This window comes from Vombatus ursinus, unplaced genomic scaffold (assembly GCF_900497805.2).
Source record: "Vombatus ursinus unplaced genomic scaffold, bare-nosed wombat genome assembly UNPS02014847.1, whole genome shotgun sequence".
NCBI classification, from domain to species: domain Eukaryota; kingdom Metazoa; phylum Chordata; class Mammalia; order Diprotodontia; family Vombatidae; genus Vombatus; species Vombatus ursinus.
The window spans coordinates 3,204,873-3,223,974 of NW_020954625.1; the positions used below are offsets into that span (position 1 = coordinate 3,204,873).

The 19,102-nt window shown below is 47.5% G+C and overlaps 1 long non-coding RNA gene across 1 annotated transcript in view; it reads left to right on the plus strand.

Moving 5' to 3' along the window:
- The window catches only part of LOC114026946, a 141,863-nt gene extending 124,134 nt beyond the window's left edge, over window positions 1–17,729 (plus strand). The window contains exon 4 of the long non-coding RNA XR_003567183.1: window positions 17,072–17,729. This is a non-coding gene — a long non-coding RNA (uncharacterized LOC114026946). The remainder of the gene's footprint in view (window positions 1–17,071) is intronic.
- Window positions 17,730–19,102: the final 1,373 nt, after the last annotated feature.

Here is a 19,102-nt window from a genome sequence, read left to right on the forward strand (position 1 = left end):
CTCTCCTCTCCTCTCCTCTCCTCTCCTCTCCTCTCCTCTCCTCTCCTTCTCTCCTCTCCTCTCCTCTCTTCGACACTGAGAGGTTGATTGGCTTGCTCAGGGTCAGAAAGTTAGAAAGTGTCAGAGGGAAAACTTGACTCCATGGCTTCCTAACCCCAGAGTCTGTCTCTCTAGCCACTAGCAATGCAGCTGAAATCACAAAATCTGGTTTCAAATTTCAACTCCGCCATTTTCTACCTATGTGACCTTGGGTAAGTTAATTAATCCCCCTGGGGCTCCATTTTCCCATTGGTATAATGGGCATTGGGACTCAATGGTCTCTAGGTCAATACAACTCTAAAACTAGAATCGTATAAGAGAAAAAGAGGGAGAAATGTGCACACGAAACATGTTTTCCACTCTCCCTGGAAGAATTCAGATAGCAGGAAGATTCCCTGGAGATGATGAATGGCTCCAGATTCTCCTATTGGTAAATCATGAGGTCATAGGTCCAGAGCTAGAAGGGTCTTTGGAGGACATCTAGTCCAACCCCCCCTCCCATTTTACAAATGAGGAAACCAAGGCTCAGGAAGGTTGATTTCATTTAGCCAAAATCACATGTGGGAGTCACAGATCTAGAATGAGAAGGGATCTCAGGGGCAACTAGGTGGCACAGTGAATAGAGCTCCAGCCTTGGAGTCAGGAGGACCTGAGTTCAAATCCAGTCTCAGACCTGACACTTGACACTTACTAGCTGTGTGACTCTGGGCAAGTCACTTAACCCTGATTGCCTAAGGAAAATGAAAAAGAAGAAGGGATCTCTGAGGCCATCAAACTGGCTAAGATCAGCACTTAACCCTGGGTCTGGCACACATAGCAGGCACTTAGTAAATATTAGCCAATTGACAAATGCTGATTGCCTAATCCAACACCTTACTTTGCAGATGAGAGATCTCGGGTCCAAAGAGAATAACAGACTTCACCAGGGTCACACAGTTAGCAGGTGACCATGGCAGGATTTGAGACAGATCTTCCAGTGCTCAAGTCCAATGCTCCAGCTACTGAGCCATCCTACCTGACCCAAGATCGTAGATCTTGACCGGGAGAGGGATCCTCCTATCTGTAGATGAGGAGGGGAATGACTCTCCAGTGTTGTGCAAGTAGTGAATGTCGGAGCCAGGATTCGAACTCTGTCCTGTGACTGTAGGGTCTGCATTCTTGCCATGGCACCACAATTATGCTGATAGACTTAGCACCAGAATATTATGGGACTTCTCCAATGAGATCTATATCCACTCCAGAGAAATTGGCTTAGTAACACTCACAGGAAAATAAAAACAGATGTGTGAAGAATACATAATGCTGAGACCTTGGGGTATAGTGGGCAGGTCCCTGTGTTTAGCCATCAGGGCATATTTCTTCAATGGACACCACATGTGGACAGTGAGCCTGGTCCAGAACTGAACAGGAGGAGACCAGCCCAGATTACATGTGGGGAATGGTGTAGCATCTCCAATGACCTTGTGGCGAAAGTGTTGAACTTGGAGCCAGGGAGATCTGGGTTCAAACTCTACCTAAGATATTTATTAATCGCATGACCTTGGCCAAGCCATTTAAACTCTATGAGCCTCAGTTTCTTCATCTATAAAATGAGGTAGTTGGCCTTTCTGGCTCTGAATGCATGATTGCTCCCTGACACAAAACTCCACCACTTCATGGCTGGCTTCTCCCCACTGCTGCTGGATGGCTGTGGATCACAGGATGCCATGAGTTGTGAAGAATCCTAGCAATTGGTCACCCAATGGGAAATAGAAAGGGTGTAAATGGATGCAGCCGATTACCCAGGATGATGTCCAAAGGAGAAGTAGCCTCAGAGACATCATCCAGGAATCTCATTACCAAAAAACCCAGGTAGGCTGGTCACATTGTAAGAGGGTTCCATCAAATAGAAGGTCCCAATATTGTACTAGTCAAGGCCTCTGACGTCTGCATCATCAAGTCCAATCCCCCGCCTTGGGACAGGATTGCTTAGAACCTAGTGGGATCATCAATTCAGACCTGGGGCTTTAGATATCAACTAGTCCAATGCCTCATTTTACAGATGAGGAAATGGGCCCAGAGACTTGGCCAAGATCACATCTGTCGTTTCATTGTTATTTTGTATTTATTTTGTATATACCATATATGTATCTGAATGTAAGACGGTGTTGGGACCTGGGGCCTGCTGATGGGAAAAAGAGCTCTAGGTACTGTTTCTTTTGTCTGTTTGTATACCAAGGCCTGGCATATCTGGTACACAGCAGGTGTTTAATAAATGCTGGTTGCACTGTCTCTAACCATAGTAGACACTCAATAAGCATTTATTTACCTCGTTCAGTTTGAACCCAAACAGATCCAGGATCCAGCTATTTGATACATTTCTTGGTTTTGCAATTTGAACTCATGAAACAGCTTTTGTTTTGGGTAATCGGGGAGCCATGAGTCAGTCACTGTAGGATATATAGAGAGAAGAGGAGGCAGGATCCTCTGCCCTTAGGGAGTCTGCAATCTTATGGGAGAGAAATGGTGTTCCAAGTATTATCCCCATTTTACAGGGGAGGAAACTGAGGCTCACAGAGATGAGGAAGTTGGTCAAAGTCAGATGGCTAGTAAGTGGCAGATTCACGATTCAAATCCAGTGCTTTGGATTTTTAATTCTATGTTCTTTCACTCTATGACACTGCTTCTCATGAACTTATCACTTGGGCTGATAGAGAATAACCTAATAGAGGAGATAGAGACATGGTCCTTAACCCCAACCCGACCCCACATTTTTAGCTTATTCTGTGTGTTGTTTTTCTTTATTAGATTGTAAACCCCTTGAGAGCAGAGGTTGGTTGTTTTTTATTTTCTTTAATTTAAGAAAAATTTTTTATCACCAGCACATAGTAGGTGTTTAATAAATGTTTATTGACTGACTGACTTCAGGGAGCCCCAATTCTTTTGGGGGAGATATGGTTCACCAATTCAGAGACACCCCCCCCGATATAGTAATAGAGATATAATGCCCACCCTCAGGAAGTCTCCACTTTGACGGGGAGTTCACAGCCTATACCCTCAGGGAACTCCCAGTTAGAAACAGCCCAGCCATGAGGCAGTCCCTGGCATGATAACCCTCAAGGACCCTGTAGCCTAGTTTGAGGTCAGGCTACATGGGCATTACTCTCAGGGAGTCCCTGAGAGTCAGGTTAAGATCACAGGCATTGGGGAGAGCCATGCTCTAAACTCCCCCTGAGGTCCCTGGGGCTCAGAACTCCTGAGACTCGGCCACCTACAGGAAACCAGAAGCTGCCTCCCTTGCCTTCCCTTCCACCTTTCCTTGCCAAGCTCTGGGGATCTCTCTGCTCCAGGGGAGCTCACCACTACCTGCTCTCACGTTCATTCATTGTTAAGTGAATGTGTTTTCTGTGTCTCACACCCAATTTTCCTTTCTCTTCCCTGCCACGGAGAACAGCAACCACTTAGATAATTCCCAGCTGGGGGACAGGCACGTGTGTGGGAGATGTGCCAAGGTGCTCCCACGTTTGAACTCAGCTTGCCTTTTGAACTCCTGGGCACCTGGGGCAGTAGGCTGCTCCAAACCCTGAGGGTCTCCCAGGGACCCCTGGCGAATGGGAGGTGGGATGAAGAGGCCTGAAAGAAAACCATCCCCATACACAAGAAGAACCAATGAGCAGGAGAAGACTCAGCCAAGACACAGGCTTTCCTTGGGCCATCTGGTCTAACTCCCTCATTTTACAGATGGGGAAACTGAGACCCAGAGTGGTCCGATGATATACTCTCAGTCACATAGCTCTGATTTGATGCCCCTGGCCTTTTCCACCCCCACTTTCTCTAGCCCCTTATCGTCACCATGTGCATGTCCAGTTTTCACAATGAATTGATGCCTCAACTGGCATTAGGACTCTGTGTCCTAACCTCTCCAACCCTGGCAGGTGGCAGTGGGTATCACTCAGCAGGATCCCCTCTGGTGCTGCTGGTCTTTGTCCCCCCACCCCCTTCCTTGTACTGGTCACACACTGGGGTCAAGTTCAGGGAGGTCTAGGACCACAGGACCTGCCCAGGCCATCTCCTTCCTGCTCCTGTGTGTGAGACAGCCTCACAGTAGGGACCTGAGGGAGGAGGCAGTGATGGTATGGATGCCCTGCCTGCCACCTACATCCAGACCAAGCGAATGGGGCCTGTGGGTGGGGACTGGGGAAGGCAGACTCCCTGGTAAATAGGATGGTGAATGGCATCGGGTCACAGGGAGGGCACCAGCCAAGCAGCTGGCCCTTTATTGAAGGGGAGATGGCCTAGTTTTCCCATTTGAATGGCTGCCTTAATCATCCCCACTCTGTATGTTTTGTGGTTGGCTAATTGGTTTTGTGGTTGTCAGGGGAGCCAGGCAGGGGTGGGGGAGGGAGAAAGGGGGAGCCGGGAAGAGTTGGGATACAGGGAGGCAGACACAGAGGGGAGGAGGGGAGGTGGAGACTTAAGGAAGGGGGATGGAGAGGGCAGGGCATTTGGAAGGTGGGATGGGGTAGAGTGAAAAGAGGTGGGGGCAGACAGAGGCAGAGTTATACCTAGTGTGGGGCAGGTAGGGCTTTGCTCCAAGGCACTGACATGGGTGGGAGCTTTCTCCCATAGTGGGGGAGTTCACCCCTAAAATGACCACCACTCTTCTGTGCCTTCTGGTCCTGTGTCAGCCCAGGGTCCAGTCACTGGGGAATCCTTTCTGGCCCATCAAGAATGAGGGCTGGCTCAATCCACTCCCAGCTTGACTCCACCTGAGATTGAACTGTCCTCTGGACTGTTCCCCTCCCCCTAAAGTTTTTGCCCCAGGTGAAAATTTTCTAGTTGTATGGAAGAATGAGCAGTGATGATGCAGGGAGCAGGGAAAGAATTGATGAGGCAGTTACCTGAATGTTGGGGGCTGGAAGATGTTGGGAATAAGCCCCGGGCCTGGCTCCATCATTTCCAGAACAAAGTGCGGAGAAGGACCAGAACAGGATACTGGGCCTCCCAGTCCCCCACACCCCTTGGGCTTGGAGCTGATCAAGAGCTATGTGAAGGAGAAAGCTGAGAGAAAGCTACAAGACAGCCTTTCCACCATGACCCTGGTTTGTCCTTCAATGCCAATGGTAGCTACTGCTGTAGATAAGGGTGGGTCTGCCTTCTGCCTGGAGAATTTCTCCTTTCCTTCCTTCCCCAGGTACACAGGTACATCCATCCATCCATTCATACATATATACATATATACATACACACACACACAGAGCAATTAGATTTGGAGGAAATTTAGGACAAAAATACCTTTGGTGACATAATATTTCTTTAGTGGCCCAGGTAATGGTGATGGATGGCTCACTGCTTCAGGCTCATTACCTGGGACACTAAAAACACATCTCATACTTTCTGCTGAGGGTTTCACAGCTCCTGATTTTGAATGTAAAGGGAAATCAGAAAACGTCCCTGAGAAATTTATGGGTTTTAATCATGAAACTATGGAATCATGATAAATCGACCACAACTACCCAAATGACTCCCCCCACCTCACTGTCGCTGGGAGATGCCCGGGAGCTGGGTATCACAGTGCCAAGGGTGGGGTTGGGGGGGGAAGGGGAAGGCACCTTCTTGTATTGTTTCAGTTGTGTCTGACTTTTCATGAGCCCATTTGGGGTTTTTCTTGGCAGAGATACTGGAGTGGTTTGCCATTTCCTTCTCCAGTTCATTTTATAGAAGAGGAAACTGAGGCAAACAGGGTTAAGTGACTTGCCCAGGGGCACCTGGCTGGTAAGTGTCTGAGGTTGGATTTGAACTCAGGTCTTCCTGACTTCGGGACATGGTGCTCTATCCACTGGGCCACCCAGCTGAGTCGGTTCACTCAGTTCACTCACTCTGCCCTCCCTCCAAGGACTCTCTTGTCTCATCCCTTAGGCTTGTGCTAGGGATTGTGCCAGGGCAGAAATGTCTGTTGCTAACCTGCATCGGACTCCAGAGGCTCCCTCAGGGCAGGGGCTTCATTTCCCCCTCTATAGGCTAAGGGCTGTGAGGGCGGTACTATGTCTACCCTACCCACTAGAGAGGAAAGAGCCCTGGTCTGGGACTTGGGCACCCTGGGGGTTCCTTCTGGTGACAGCTCCCCCATGAACTCGCTCTGCAGCACTAAACAACGTCACTTACCTTCCCTGAGCCCTGGTTCCCTCATCTATAAATTGAGGGTATTGGATGAATCCCTAAAGATCCTCCCAGCTCTGATATTCTATAATTCTAAGTTATCACTGATGATGCTAAAGTACTTACATACATGACCTCATTTGATCCTCACCTGGGATATACGGGAGCGGGCTTGGAGAGCCGATTGTTAAATTTTCATTGTGAGCATTTACATTTCAGAAATCGACAATGCTACAAATCAGGGCTTGGTTTATTGCTTTGTTGATTCCCAGACTTAAGAAAGGATTAATGATGCAGCTTAAAATTAAAAGTTTTTGTGTGCAGTTGTGTTTTTGAGAATCTGATTGTTAAACATTTACCAGCAGATCTCTGTATTGCTACAAACATCGCATGAGCTCAGCAGGAGTGTGGTGGCAGGCTCAGGGATGGAGGCCTGGTGACTGTAGGCTGATGATAATTAAAAACTAATTAAGATGTACCAGGTGCTTTATGTCCGATATCTCATTTGAGACTCACGACACCCCTGTCTTCACATAGCCATGTTAGGGAGGTAGAATCAGTATTAGGATCAGAGGATTCATAGCTGGGGAATAATTCATATGACTCCCTGATCTTACACAGGAGAAAACTGAGACCCAGCAAGGGAAGGGACTGATCCAAGATCACACAGCAAAGATTGAAGATTTGAACCCAGGACTGTGATTACAGATAATGTCTTCCTTCCTTGAAAACTGGCTTTAATCACGTAGTGTATGAACATACATAGGAGGCAGTAGGTGGCGCCATAGTGCACAGAGCCCTGGAACTGAAGTCAGAAAAACCTGAGTTCAAATTCGACTTCACTAGCTGTATGACCCTGGACCAGTCACTTAACTCTGTTTGTCTTAATCCACCAGAGAAGGAAGTGGCAAACCACTCCAGTATCTTTGCCAAGAAAACTCTGTGGACAGTATTAGTGTGCTATGATTCACAGTGTCAAAAAGAGCCAGACACAACTGAACAATATAACAACCGTAACAAAAGCAAATATATGAACAAGTGCTAAATGTGATGGTTCAGAAACTCCGCTTGGGGGAGTTGGAGTAGGGAGAGAGCTGACCAAAACAGTCAGGGAAAGCCTCCTGGGAGGGGGTGGGGTAGAGATTTGAATGGATCTTCAAAGGATGGTTAGGGCTTGGAGAGACAATTCCAAGGTGCAAGGAGAGAAGGGGAAGGAAGACAGAGACAAGAGGGCTCGTGAAGTGGGAAACTGCCTGAGGAGAAGAGGTGCCGAAAGTGGACTAGAGTGGGCTGCTTCCAGAGATGGCGGGACCACCCCCACTGAGGTCTGTGAGCAGAAGCTGGATGGCCTCTCACTGGAGACACAGACGGGGTTATGGTTCGGGTTGGACGGGTGGTGACCTCTAGGGTCCCTTCCAGTCTCCAGATTGGGCGATTTGGGGAAACATGAAGCATAAAGAGGAGGAGACATGGCTGGAGCAGAGGGTAGGTTTGGGAAGCAGATGAAGCAGGATGGAGGGAGGAGAAAGGAGTAAGTACCTAGATGGAGCCGTAGAGGAAAGAGGCAGAGGGGAGGGAAAGCATTGAATGAGACCTTGGCTTTGAGTTCTGGCTCCACTGAAGGACCTGATGACTAGAGAGAAGTCATTTCCTTCCTCTGGGGGTAAGATGAACAGTCTGGGCTTGGTCAGAGATTCTTAACCTTTTTTGTGTGTCGTGGTCTTTTCTGGCAGTCTGGTGAAGTCCATAGACTTTCATTTTTAAATTCATAAAATAAAATACAAAGAAACCTATTATTAATGATATACAATTATCAAAATATTTAAAAAGTAAGTTCGCAAACCTTAGTTTAAGAACCCCTGCTCTAAATAGCCTCTAAAATCTCTCCTAGCTTTGATATCCTGTGATTCTATGCAAATAAATTTAAGGGGAGGACAAAGAAGGGAAAGGAGGAAGGGAGACACAGAGAAAAGGAGAGAGAGGGGAGGAGGAGGAAATAAAGGGAGGGGGATGGAAAGGCAAAGAAGGAAAAGTAAGGAGACAGAAAAGGAGGAGATAGAGGAGGAGGAGGAGGAAAGAAAGGGAGGAGGATGGAAAGACAAAGAAAGGAAAGGAGGAAGGGAGACAGAAAGATGATGAAAGAGAGGGGAGGAGGAGGAGGAGAGAAAGGGAGGGGGACCAAAAGGCAAAGAAGGGAAAGGAGGAAGGGAGGCAGAGAGACGAGGAGAGGGGAGGAAAGGAGGAAATAAAGGGAGGGGGATGGAAAGGCAAAGAAGAAAAAGGAGGAAGAGAGGGACAAAGAAGGGGATGGGGAAAAGGAAAAAAGGAAGCAGAGAGGAGTGAGGGAGATATCATCTAATGGGGATAATGGTGGGGACAGAGATGAAGGATGAGGGAGAGAATCTCAGAAGAGGAACTGAGATGAGAGGATAGACGGGGGAAATGAGCCCAGAAGTATAGTAGAGAGAGAGATGATGAAGGAGGAGGGAGAAATGTGAGAACCCGAAAAGACGAGAAGGAATGGGGGGTCCTCTCAGGTTCTCCCTCTGCTCTAGCTCTAGCCTGAGGGGCTGACTCTGTGCTCTCCTGCCCTCATCATTTTTCTCCTCTTTCCACCATCTCCTTCCCCTTTACTGATGGAAGGGCCATACTTTCCTCTCCTTTTCTCCATTATGTCTGAGCCAGTTCTTTTTCCAGCCTTCCCAGAACCTATAAACCTTCTATCCTTTCCTCTCCATTTGTAAAGGATCCTGCTTGGGACCTCAGGGCTCCCTGGGCCAGGTCCACCTAGGCCACCAGCTCCTCCTTGGAGCTCGCCTTGGGAACTTTGCCTTTGGCCTTCCCCTTTACAAATATTCCCAAATGTTCTGACCCAACCCATGGCTTGACCTACTGAATGCCTTTGAGTACAGAATCAGACTCACTGAATCTCAGATTTTGGTGAGGACACCTCCATAGTCAATTCATCTAATATGAACCTGATTAAAGGTCTCTTCCATAGCATTCTCAACAAGCTGACATCCAGCCTTGTTTGAGTGAAGACCTCATTTGGTGAAGCAGCTCATTCCACTGGGAGACAGGTGGAATGGTCAGGAAATGTCTTGCCTTTCCTCAATCTATTTTCTCCTGGTTACTTCCTCTCACCCCTCATCCTCTCCATCTCCTTTAACCCCAGCTGTCCCGCAAGGCCCAAGTCAAATCTCTCTCCTTCCCAACTGCCCCAGTTGATAGAGAACCATCCCTATAAACAGAAAGACCTGGAGACCTCTTACACATACTGGCTGTGTGACCCTGGCCAGGTCATTTAACTTTTCCATGCTCTAGGCAATTCTCAGACTAGAAGCTGTAGCATTAGGAGAGGGAGTGTTCTCAAATGGGAGTTCTCTGCACCCATGAAATAACCATGTTAGTCCCTAATGCTATCCCCCAGGCTGCTTCCTAAGTTTTCCCTTCTTTGACTTCCTGTAACACCCTCTGAATCACGGGCCCCTTTGGCAGTCTGGGTAAATCTATGGGCTCCTTTTTAGAACAATGTTTTTAAATGCAGAACATAAAGTACTGAGGGTTACAAAGGAAACCAGGGAAATAAAGACACTGTTTTTTCCCATCTAGAATCACAGACTTCCTGAGATTTCTCCACCAGTCCCATGGGGGTTGGAGTCCAACTTAAGGACCTCTGAGCTGGGGAAGGAGTAACTGTGTTTGGGGTCAGAGGATCTGGGTTCTGCCTGGAGAGGCCATTAGCTTAGTGGCTAAAGTGCTGGTGCCGAAGTCAGGAAGACCTGAGTTTGAATCCTGCTAAAGACACCAGCTACCCCTGTAACCCCAAGTTAGTAACAACCTCTTTTAACCTCAGTTTTTTATCTCTGAAATGGGGATAACATTGTACCTACCTCCCTGGGTTGCTGTGACGATAAAATGAGATCATATTTGTAAAGTGCTTTACAAACCTTAAAGTTCTATGTCAATTCTGCCATGGCTGCCTGTATTATAAGACCTCACATCTAGAGCTGGAAGGTACATCAGAAGGGCATGTAATCTAATCATTTCATTTTACAGAAGAGGAAACTGAAGCCCAAAAAGATTTGCCCAATTTTACCCAGATAATAAAGAGGAAGTTAGGATTTGAACCCAGAGCTTCTGACCCCAAATAGAACAGTCTTCTCACTGTGTTACGCTGCCTCCTTAATGATGTTAGCTAAGTCTTTTCCTGGTCCTGGAGCCTACTTGCTTCTCTGGTTTCCAAGACCTGCAGCATCCACACCCAACTACTTACCTCCTTCCTTCTGCCCTCATCTTTTTCCATTTTCTTCTGTATCTCGGAGCCTGTTTCTAGCACCTGCTCCCACTTCCCCTTTCCATAATCTCAGCCATGTTGGGTTTCAGGAAGCATTTATTTACCAGGGGAAAGAAAATATTCAGAAAGAATGCATCAGGAGAAGGGAAAGAGGAAATGCTTTGAAAAGACTGTCCAGTCCAGCCTGAACGACTCTGACTATTCTAGTTAAAACCCTCTGGCTGCCGGTAGTTCATCAGTCCTGAGATGGCCCCCACAATTCTCTCTGGGCCTCCGGGGCCCTCACCAGGGCATCTTCCTCCTTTGCAGCTGCTGAGAAAGAAAGGCGACTTGTTACATGCCATCATATACGAGGTTAGGATTTACCCACCTGGGCATTCTGGCGCCAGATCTCCCCTCAGCCAGCCATCCTACACACAGCTGCCAGAGTGATTTTGCTACTGTGAGGATCTGACTATTTCAATCCTCTACTCCCCCACTGCCTTTAGGGCCAAATAGAATCTCCTATGTTTGGCTTTTCAACCCCCTCCCAATCTGGCCCAAATTTGCCCTTTTGACCTGCTTATACACTATTCCCCAACCAGAATGGGCCCCATGACTCCTCCCCTACCCCCAGCAGTTCCCCCTAGACCCCGTAAGGGACACCTGGAGGGACACAGCAGCCACCCAACAGGAGCATGGCCTGCAGAGCTGGAATAGACAAAGGGGCTTCTTCTCCTCCCTCACCCTTTCCTCCTACCAGTGAGTGAGTGGCCCAAACAGGCCATGTTCCATCACTTTGCTCACTGTCTGAAATCAATTCCTTTCCTCTCCTCTCCTCCTAGGCAAACTCTAAGCCATCCTTCCTGGTCTGGATAAAGTCCTGTCTCCTTCAGGAAGCCTTCCCTGATTGCACCCCCAATAGGGATCTATCCCATTGCAGACATCACAAATATTTTTGTTGTTGAGTCATGTCTGTCTCTTTATGGTCCCATTTAGGGCTTTTTTGGCAAAGATGCTAGAGTAGTTTGCCTTTCCTTCTCCAGTTCATTTTACAGATGAGGAAAGTGAACAAACAAGGTGAACTGACTTGCCCAGGGTCACACAGCCAGTAAGTGTCTGAGGCCAGATTTGAACTCAGGAACATGAATCTTCCCGACTCCGGGTCCAGCGCTCTATGCAATATAGCACTACCTAGCTGCCCTATCACAAACATAGATAATATCAGAAACCTATAGAAAATTGTGTAAGGGGAGCAGTAAGGTTAATCCCAGTTCAGAACACTAAACAAAGACCAGCCAGAACAGAAAAAAATCACAATGCAGGTATGCGTAAAAAAGACAGGGCTAAGGAGGAGGCTACAGGCCCTTTTAATTTGGCCTCTAGCTTTATTTGAATAACAACCTAAACTATTATGGGAGCCTGAGGGGAGCCTCATCCCCCCCAGCATCACCCAAGGTCCTTGGTGGTTTAGTTGGATGGAATTTCCAAAATGTTCTGGAGGACTACAGAATGACAATCAGTATTTGGCAGGAGTCAAAAGCAATCTTTTAACACTAAGTCAGATAGTTGGCCAGGACTGGCCTGAGGGCTTCTGATGGCTTCTGCTGCCTGCCCAGCTGGGCACAGCTGTCATGGCCTTGGGCCATCCGTACTGAAAGACTCGTAGCCCTCCCTGCTAAGAGAATGTTATTAGCCACTTGTATTCAGAGCTGATAGTTTCAGAGCAGAGCAGAGGCAGCCTCCGGGAATGGAAGACCAGCATATGGTAGCAGAAAACAACTCACTGCACATTGCTGGTAGGGACTGGCAGAGAGGATCTAATGCTTGGGGGAGAGCAGAGTGGAGTAAATGATGACCTAGTGATGTCATCAAAGACATTGGCAGCGGGCAGTGTCAAAGGTGCGAATGGTATTGGCTGTGCATTGGCCCAGGTCACAGAGGTTTCCTGAGTATGTGTTCCTTCCCTTGGGTACCCTGGTTACATGTGTCCCATTCATGTGTAGTCTGTCCCTACTTGCTTGTTGAATGAAGGACCGAGTCTGCCCTTTCAGGCAGGAGGGGCACTTGCTGCTTAATTTGCTATCTTCTTTGAAGAGGCATCTTTTATTTGAAACTCAAGTGTCCTTTCTGGATGACTTCACAAAGGTAAACCATAGATGGGGGCTTTTCCGTGCTGCGGTTGTGAGTGAGTGATGACTCAGAGAGGACCTCAAAGCAAGGATAGTTTTCTGGCAGCCCTCTTGTTGGGTGGAGGTGATGCTGAACTCTCAAAGGTACCAGCAGCAAAGCATTCACTTGGGCTGGTCCCAACAAGCTGGGAAGCCTTCGAGAAGGGGCCCAGGGATAGGCAGTGGATCAGTTGTATGAGGACTAGACTAACTTAGTTTGGAAAGTCTCTGAACCAAGGGGATGGTGATGAATATTTTTGACCACAGTCACTCTTGAAGACATTCTCTTAAGGCATGGAGGGGCTGTGATCAGAACTGGGAGAGAAAACACCCAACCAAATGAGATCCTGACTCTTCTGGGGTGCCATGGTACCATGGTACCATGGTGAAAGGACTGGACTTTATTTCAAACCCCACCTCTGAAACTGACTAATTGGGTGATCTGGACCAAACTATTGAACATCTCTGAGCCTCAGTTTTCTCATCTCTAAAATGTGAGGGAATGAAGTACCTCTACCACAGGGCTAGCTAAACCCTTATATGCTCTGGAAATGTCAGTTCTCATTATTCTGAACTATTCTCCATGAGATTAGTTACTCAAGATACATCAGTGGGCAGTGGGGTACAGTGGGGCTCTGGGGACAGGGGACCTGTTTCAAATTGTGCCTCTGACACTCCTTGGGTGAACTCAGCAAGTCTCTGGACCTCAGTTTCCTCATCTGTAAAATGAGGAAGTTGGCCTATACTTAGGTCTGATCAAAAGAGCACAGTCTAACGGAATAAGTCCTGTGTCCTGAAATCAGAACAGGTGACGGTGGTTTCTAGCTGTGTGATGTTGGGTCTCTACAGTATATTCATCTGTAAAATGGGTATCCTAAAAGTTATACTGCCTTCTTTGCAGGCCAGGGTCACTGGATGGAAGTGTACGTGTTGGGGAGTAAAGCGTAAGAAGACTGAAAAAATAGGAGAGGGTGAGGTTATGAAGGGCTTTGAAGGACAAACAGAGCATTTGCTATTTGATCCTGGAAGTGATGGGGAGCCAGTGGAGTTTACTGAGCAGTTTACTGAGTTTACTCTTGACATGACTGGACCCATGATTTAGGAAGATCACTTTAGTTGCTGAAGGGAGGATGGCATGAAGAGAGACTTAGGGCAGGCAGAGCTCCCAGCTGCTACTGCAGTAATCCAGGCACGAGGCGATGAGGGGCTGCACCAGACTGGGGGCTGTGTTAGGAGAGAAGGGGATGCATTAGAGGCAGAATGGCCAGTGACTTCCTCCTGCATCAGCTGCCTCCTCTCTATTCATCGGGGGTAGAGGAGGGACATGGGGAACATGTGTGGGAATGGGGTTGGGGGGGGGTCTTCCTTTGACCCTTCCTCCCAAGGGCACTTGGGAAATTGTTTTTTCTACCTTCCTGGGGCAGCCCTGGGGGCTCCTGTGACCTTGGAGTGGAACAGTCCTGGCTGAGGCTCATGGGGACAATGTGCCTGGAGGTGACAAGCTTTATAGCTCTTTCCTATTTACGATCCTATTTTTTTTTAACGAGGTATGTAAATGTCTCCTCCATGGAGAGCAAAGTCAGATCTCCCTCTAGATAGATCTTTCCCAGAAGTGTTAGGAGAGAGAGAGAGAGAGAGAGTACAGAGACTGGCCAGGGACCTAGGGGCCAAGGCAGGGCCTTTAGGCAGGACCTGGGGTTCTGAATGTTGACTGTGCACTAATTGATCCCCACTGGGAAGTCTGCTTTCCCTGTACTAGAGTGACTATCCGGGTCCTTAGAAGGTGACCAAGCCAGGGGACAGCCAGGACACTGGGCATGGTGGGCCGGGGCTTAGGGTCAACCTCCTCCACCTTATGATAAGCCTCTGAAGGGCAGAGATGTAGCCCCAGCACCTGCTGCACAGGCCACTGGCTATGCTAATGAAAGGTCGTATAATGAAATAGGAAGGACAAGGGATTTGGAGACGCAGGAGCTGGTTGTGAATTCTGGTTCCAACATTTGCTTGCTGCGTGACTTTGGATGAATTTCCTCCCCTCTCTGGACCTATCTGTAATTTGGGAATAAGAATACAGCATCTACCTCCTTGAGAGTCAGAGCAGTGTACTATATAGAGAGCTGATCTAAGAACCAGAAAGGATCTGGATTCTAGTCCTGACTCTGGTATGTGCTGGCTGTGCATGTGCGACCTTGGGCAAGTCATTTACCTCACTTGTAAGATGGGGATAAAACAGCAGCCAGCCCAGAGGGTTGCTGTGAAGACAAATGAGCTAATATAGGGAAAGCACTTGGCAAAACTTAAAGTGCCTTATAAATGCTTGCTATTATTATATTTAACATCTCGTTACTCTAGGCAGCCCTCTAAGACTATCTGTGGCCTAGAATGTGCCAAACTACTGTGGCAGATGGAGTTTCTTCATTCAGGTATCATGTGTCCTGATGAAATCCCAAGTCCCATCTCTTCCTCATCCCTAATACCTACCTTACAAGAGTGTTATGAGGAGAATCTCAGGGAGCAATTAGCAGAGCGGAAACTGGGGATTTTTGTTCCTGGGGACTCATGAACTGCCACTGGGTGGAACGGAAGGAAATCTGCCCTTCAATTAAATGAAGCCCAGATCAGGATCCCTGGGGCAGAGGCCATTGCTGGGAGAGCTATTCAAAAAGGTGGGAGCGGTGGTAGGTGGGATCTTGCCTGGGTGCAGCCCCTGAGGGGTGAACCATCTGGTGCTAGGCTCTGTTCTTTCTAGGTTCTAAGTGCCACGAGTGCCCTCTAAATTTCAGCATCCTAAGCAAAGCCCCCATTGTCCTGTCCTAGTTATACTTCTACATATAACTATAACTACTATATATATATATATAAATATAACCACTATAACTATAACTATAACTATAACTACTTTCTACGTGATGTGGTGGTTGTGGTTGTTATGGTGAATGATATTGGTAGTTCCTAGGGACCCAACCGAGGCTGGCTTTTCCATAGAGAATCCTGTGAAAGGAAACCATGGGGCCAGTTTTACCAAGACATCTCTCTACCCCTATCTCCTACCTTTTCACTGAGTTGTGAAATGTGACAATTAGATAGTCATTTCTTTGGCTGGTCTAACACATTGGCCTCCTTCATTTTTCCTTTGATGTCTTCTCCTTTGCCCCAATACTACCATTTCTCCCTCTTTCCTATCTCCATCATTGAACTTCTGCTCTTTATACGTTTGCTAAGAAATCCAGCTCAGTGCTGGTGTGTCCCAGGGAGCTGAAGATGGGAGAAGACCAGATCCCTTGGTCATCAGGGCTATGCCAGGCATCCCAATTCCTCCTTGGGACCCAACCAGGTGAAGCTTGCCCCTAGACCCAGGGCTTTCTCCAACCCCCATCTGGGGATCCCCCACGCTCTTGAACTTCCTGACCCTTGAGCCTACCTGTCTGTGCTTATTGCAGCGCTTAGATTCTCCCCTTAGCCAAGGGGCTCAGTGGGTAGAGTACTGGACCTGGAGCCCAGAAGACCTGAGTTCAAATCTGGTCTCAGACACTTGCTAGCTCTGTGACCCCAGGCAAGTCACTTAACCTCTGTCTGGCTCAGTTTCCTCAGTTATAAAATGGGGATAATAATAGCATCTCCCTCTCAGGGTCATTGTGAGGATGAAATGAGATAACAGTTGTAAAGCGCTCAGTACAGTATTTGGTACACAGTAGGCACTTAATAAATGCTTCTTTCCTTCTCTTTTCCTGCCCTGAACTAAGGGAAGACTATTGTCCTTATCTCAAAGATCAAAATAATTCACCTGGATGTATGGGTTATCCCAGAAGTCTGTAAAAAACAGCCCCTCTCCTAACAATCAGGATGACTTCTGCTGAGAACCTGGCAGCCATGAAAACCAGGGGTGGGCCCCAGTCATGGAAGGATGAAGGGTCTCTGGATTCTGGTCCATCTTATGTAGGGGAGAAGGAAGAAGGCAGCAGCTCAGATCAAAGAGGCCCCAGTCTTCTAGGGGGACCCAATCAAGGTTTGACCACAAAGTGGGGGCAGAAATGATACTGTTCCCCCATGCAGTGCAGATGAGAAAGGAAGCCTGGAGCTTGGTCAGGAGGGAACGTGTGATGGCGATGGGGCTTCTGGTGAAGTGGGAGCAACTCGTTGGGTAATGGTCATTCCCCCTCTCTGAGCCTCAGTTTCCTTTCCAGTAAACAAGGAGGTTGAGCTGGTGACATCCAAAGTCCTTTATAGTTTTGCCCCCCCTCCCCCTTTGATTCCATGTGATTCAGGATCCCTGGTTGAGCAGTTATCATAGGCATCCACTCTGGGAGCTGGTGTTTCAAACCAAACTCAAAAGAGAGAGTTGAAGGTTACAGCGTTGGTGGGGTGGGCCAAGGCCAAGAACTTGTTGGCCATCACTCTTCTGCCCTTCAGTCCTGACAGAAGATACTATTCTCTCATTGTCTTCTAGGCTTGGCATTCGACGTCCTCCACAGCATTGCCTGAGCCTACCTCTCTAGCCTCATCTGAGAGAGAAGATGGGGAAAGAGGAGGAGAAGGAAGAGAAGAAAGAAGACAAGGAGGTGATTGGGAGGATTTCATTCTACCTGAATGAATTTCCTCCTGGTGCCAGATGCCATAGAGCACTCAAAAGAAGTGTTCTTCCCAAGAAGCGTCCTCCTCTGTGGCAAAACTTTTGTTGTTCAGCGACTTCCACAAGGCTCATTCCTGCTCCGTGCCTTGGTCAAGCTTCCCTTTCTGTATGGGATCCCCTTCACTTTCCAAATCTTCCCCATTCTTCAAGGCTCCCCCTCTTCCAGGAAGCCTTCCTCTACTGCCTAAAATACTGCCTCCCCTGCCTCCCAGACTTAGGAGTGTGGATAAGTCCTTGCTTCTTTCTGGGCCTCATTTTTCCCAGGTGAAAAATGAAGGAGTTGTATTATATGATCTCCAGCTCCAGAATTCTTTGTTTTAACTCCCTAGCTCTGACTTTTTTATGTTCTAAAATCCCTTTAAGTGGTGACATTCTATGTTTTATGGACTCTCCCACCTCTGCCATTTTATAGTCTAAGGCAGGAGTTCTTAACCTGGGGTCCATTAACTTTGAAAAATGTTTTTTGATAATAATATTTCAGCATAATTGGTTTCCTTTTAATCCTATGTATTTTATCTTGTGCCTTTAAGAACATGATTCTAAGAAGGACTCCATAGACTTCACCACACTGCCCAAGAGGTCTATATAAAAAAGGGACCTTTGCTCCAAGAGCCCCTTCCAGATATGACATATTCAGTTCTGTGGTCTAAGGCCCTTTTTAGCTCACTCAAAGATCTTACAGTTAAAAATTTCTCAAGTCCCATCCAATTGGCCTGAGGATAGGTAGGATAGTTGGGTATGGTCAGCTGAGGAGATGGATAGTGTGGTGGTGGATCGGCAGGCAGAACTCAAAAGTGGCTCAGCCCAGGACCATTTGTGTCTCAAAGCTGGAATCCTGTTTTCTCCCCCTTGGAAGGGCATCAATAGCAAAACAATACGAAGTCTCCTTTGATTTGCAATTTAAGATTTACAAAGGGCTTTCCTCAGAACAATCCTGTGGGGTAACAGATGCCAGTGGAGATGAAGTAATTCATCCAAGGTCACATGGATATTATATGTCTGAGCCAGTACTCCAACCCATGTCCCCAGACTCCAAGGTCAGAACTCTTTCCGTGCTGAGAGAAGGCAGAGTCAGCTTTATGCTGAGACAGAGGGCCATCACCAGTCTATCCCCTCTGTATGTTATAATAGGAGGGCATCAGGAGAGGCCGCCTCTGGCCTCAGCCTGGGCTGAGAGCCAGCCAGCTGCTCACTGTCAAATGGGGATGACTCCTGCCCTGACGTCCCCAAAGGGTCTTCATAAGGCTAGTGAGATAATGAAGGCAAAAACCCTTCGAGAGTGTTAAGCACCGGGCAAAAGATGTATGCCCTTGGGTAAATCCCTCCACATCCTTGGGCCTCTTTCCTCACCTGTCCAAAGGAAGAAAAACAATACAAAGTCAAGGGGTCTGTGAATTTTAGCCAATATTTTTATAACTTGACAAAGTATATGGGTGGGGGGAGGGTAATAATGAATTCATAAATGTACATGTTGTCTCTTCTGTAGAATGGAAGCACCCTGAGGGCTTCTATCTTTGTATTCCCATTGCCAGTACAGAGCTTGGCATGTGGTAGATGCTTAAAAATGCCGAGTCTCAACTAAAATCTCACCTTATACAAGAAATCTTCCAATATCCCCCTTAATGATAATGCTTTTCTCTATTGATTATCTCCAATTTATCCTGGCTAAAGCTTGTCTGTACATAGTTGTTTGCATGTTGTTTCCTCGTTGGATTGTAAGATCTTTGAGGGCAAGCTCTGCCTTTTGCCTTTCTTTGCATTCCTAATACTTAGCACCGTGCCTGGCACACAGTAGACACTTAATAAATGCTTCTTGAGTTCAATTATTGAATGTTATGCTCTGGTGCG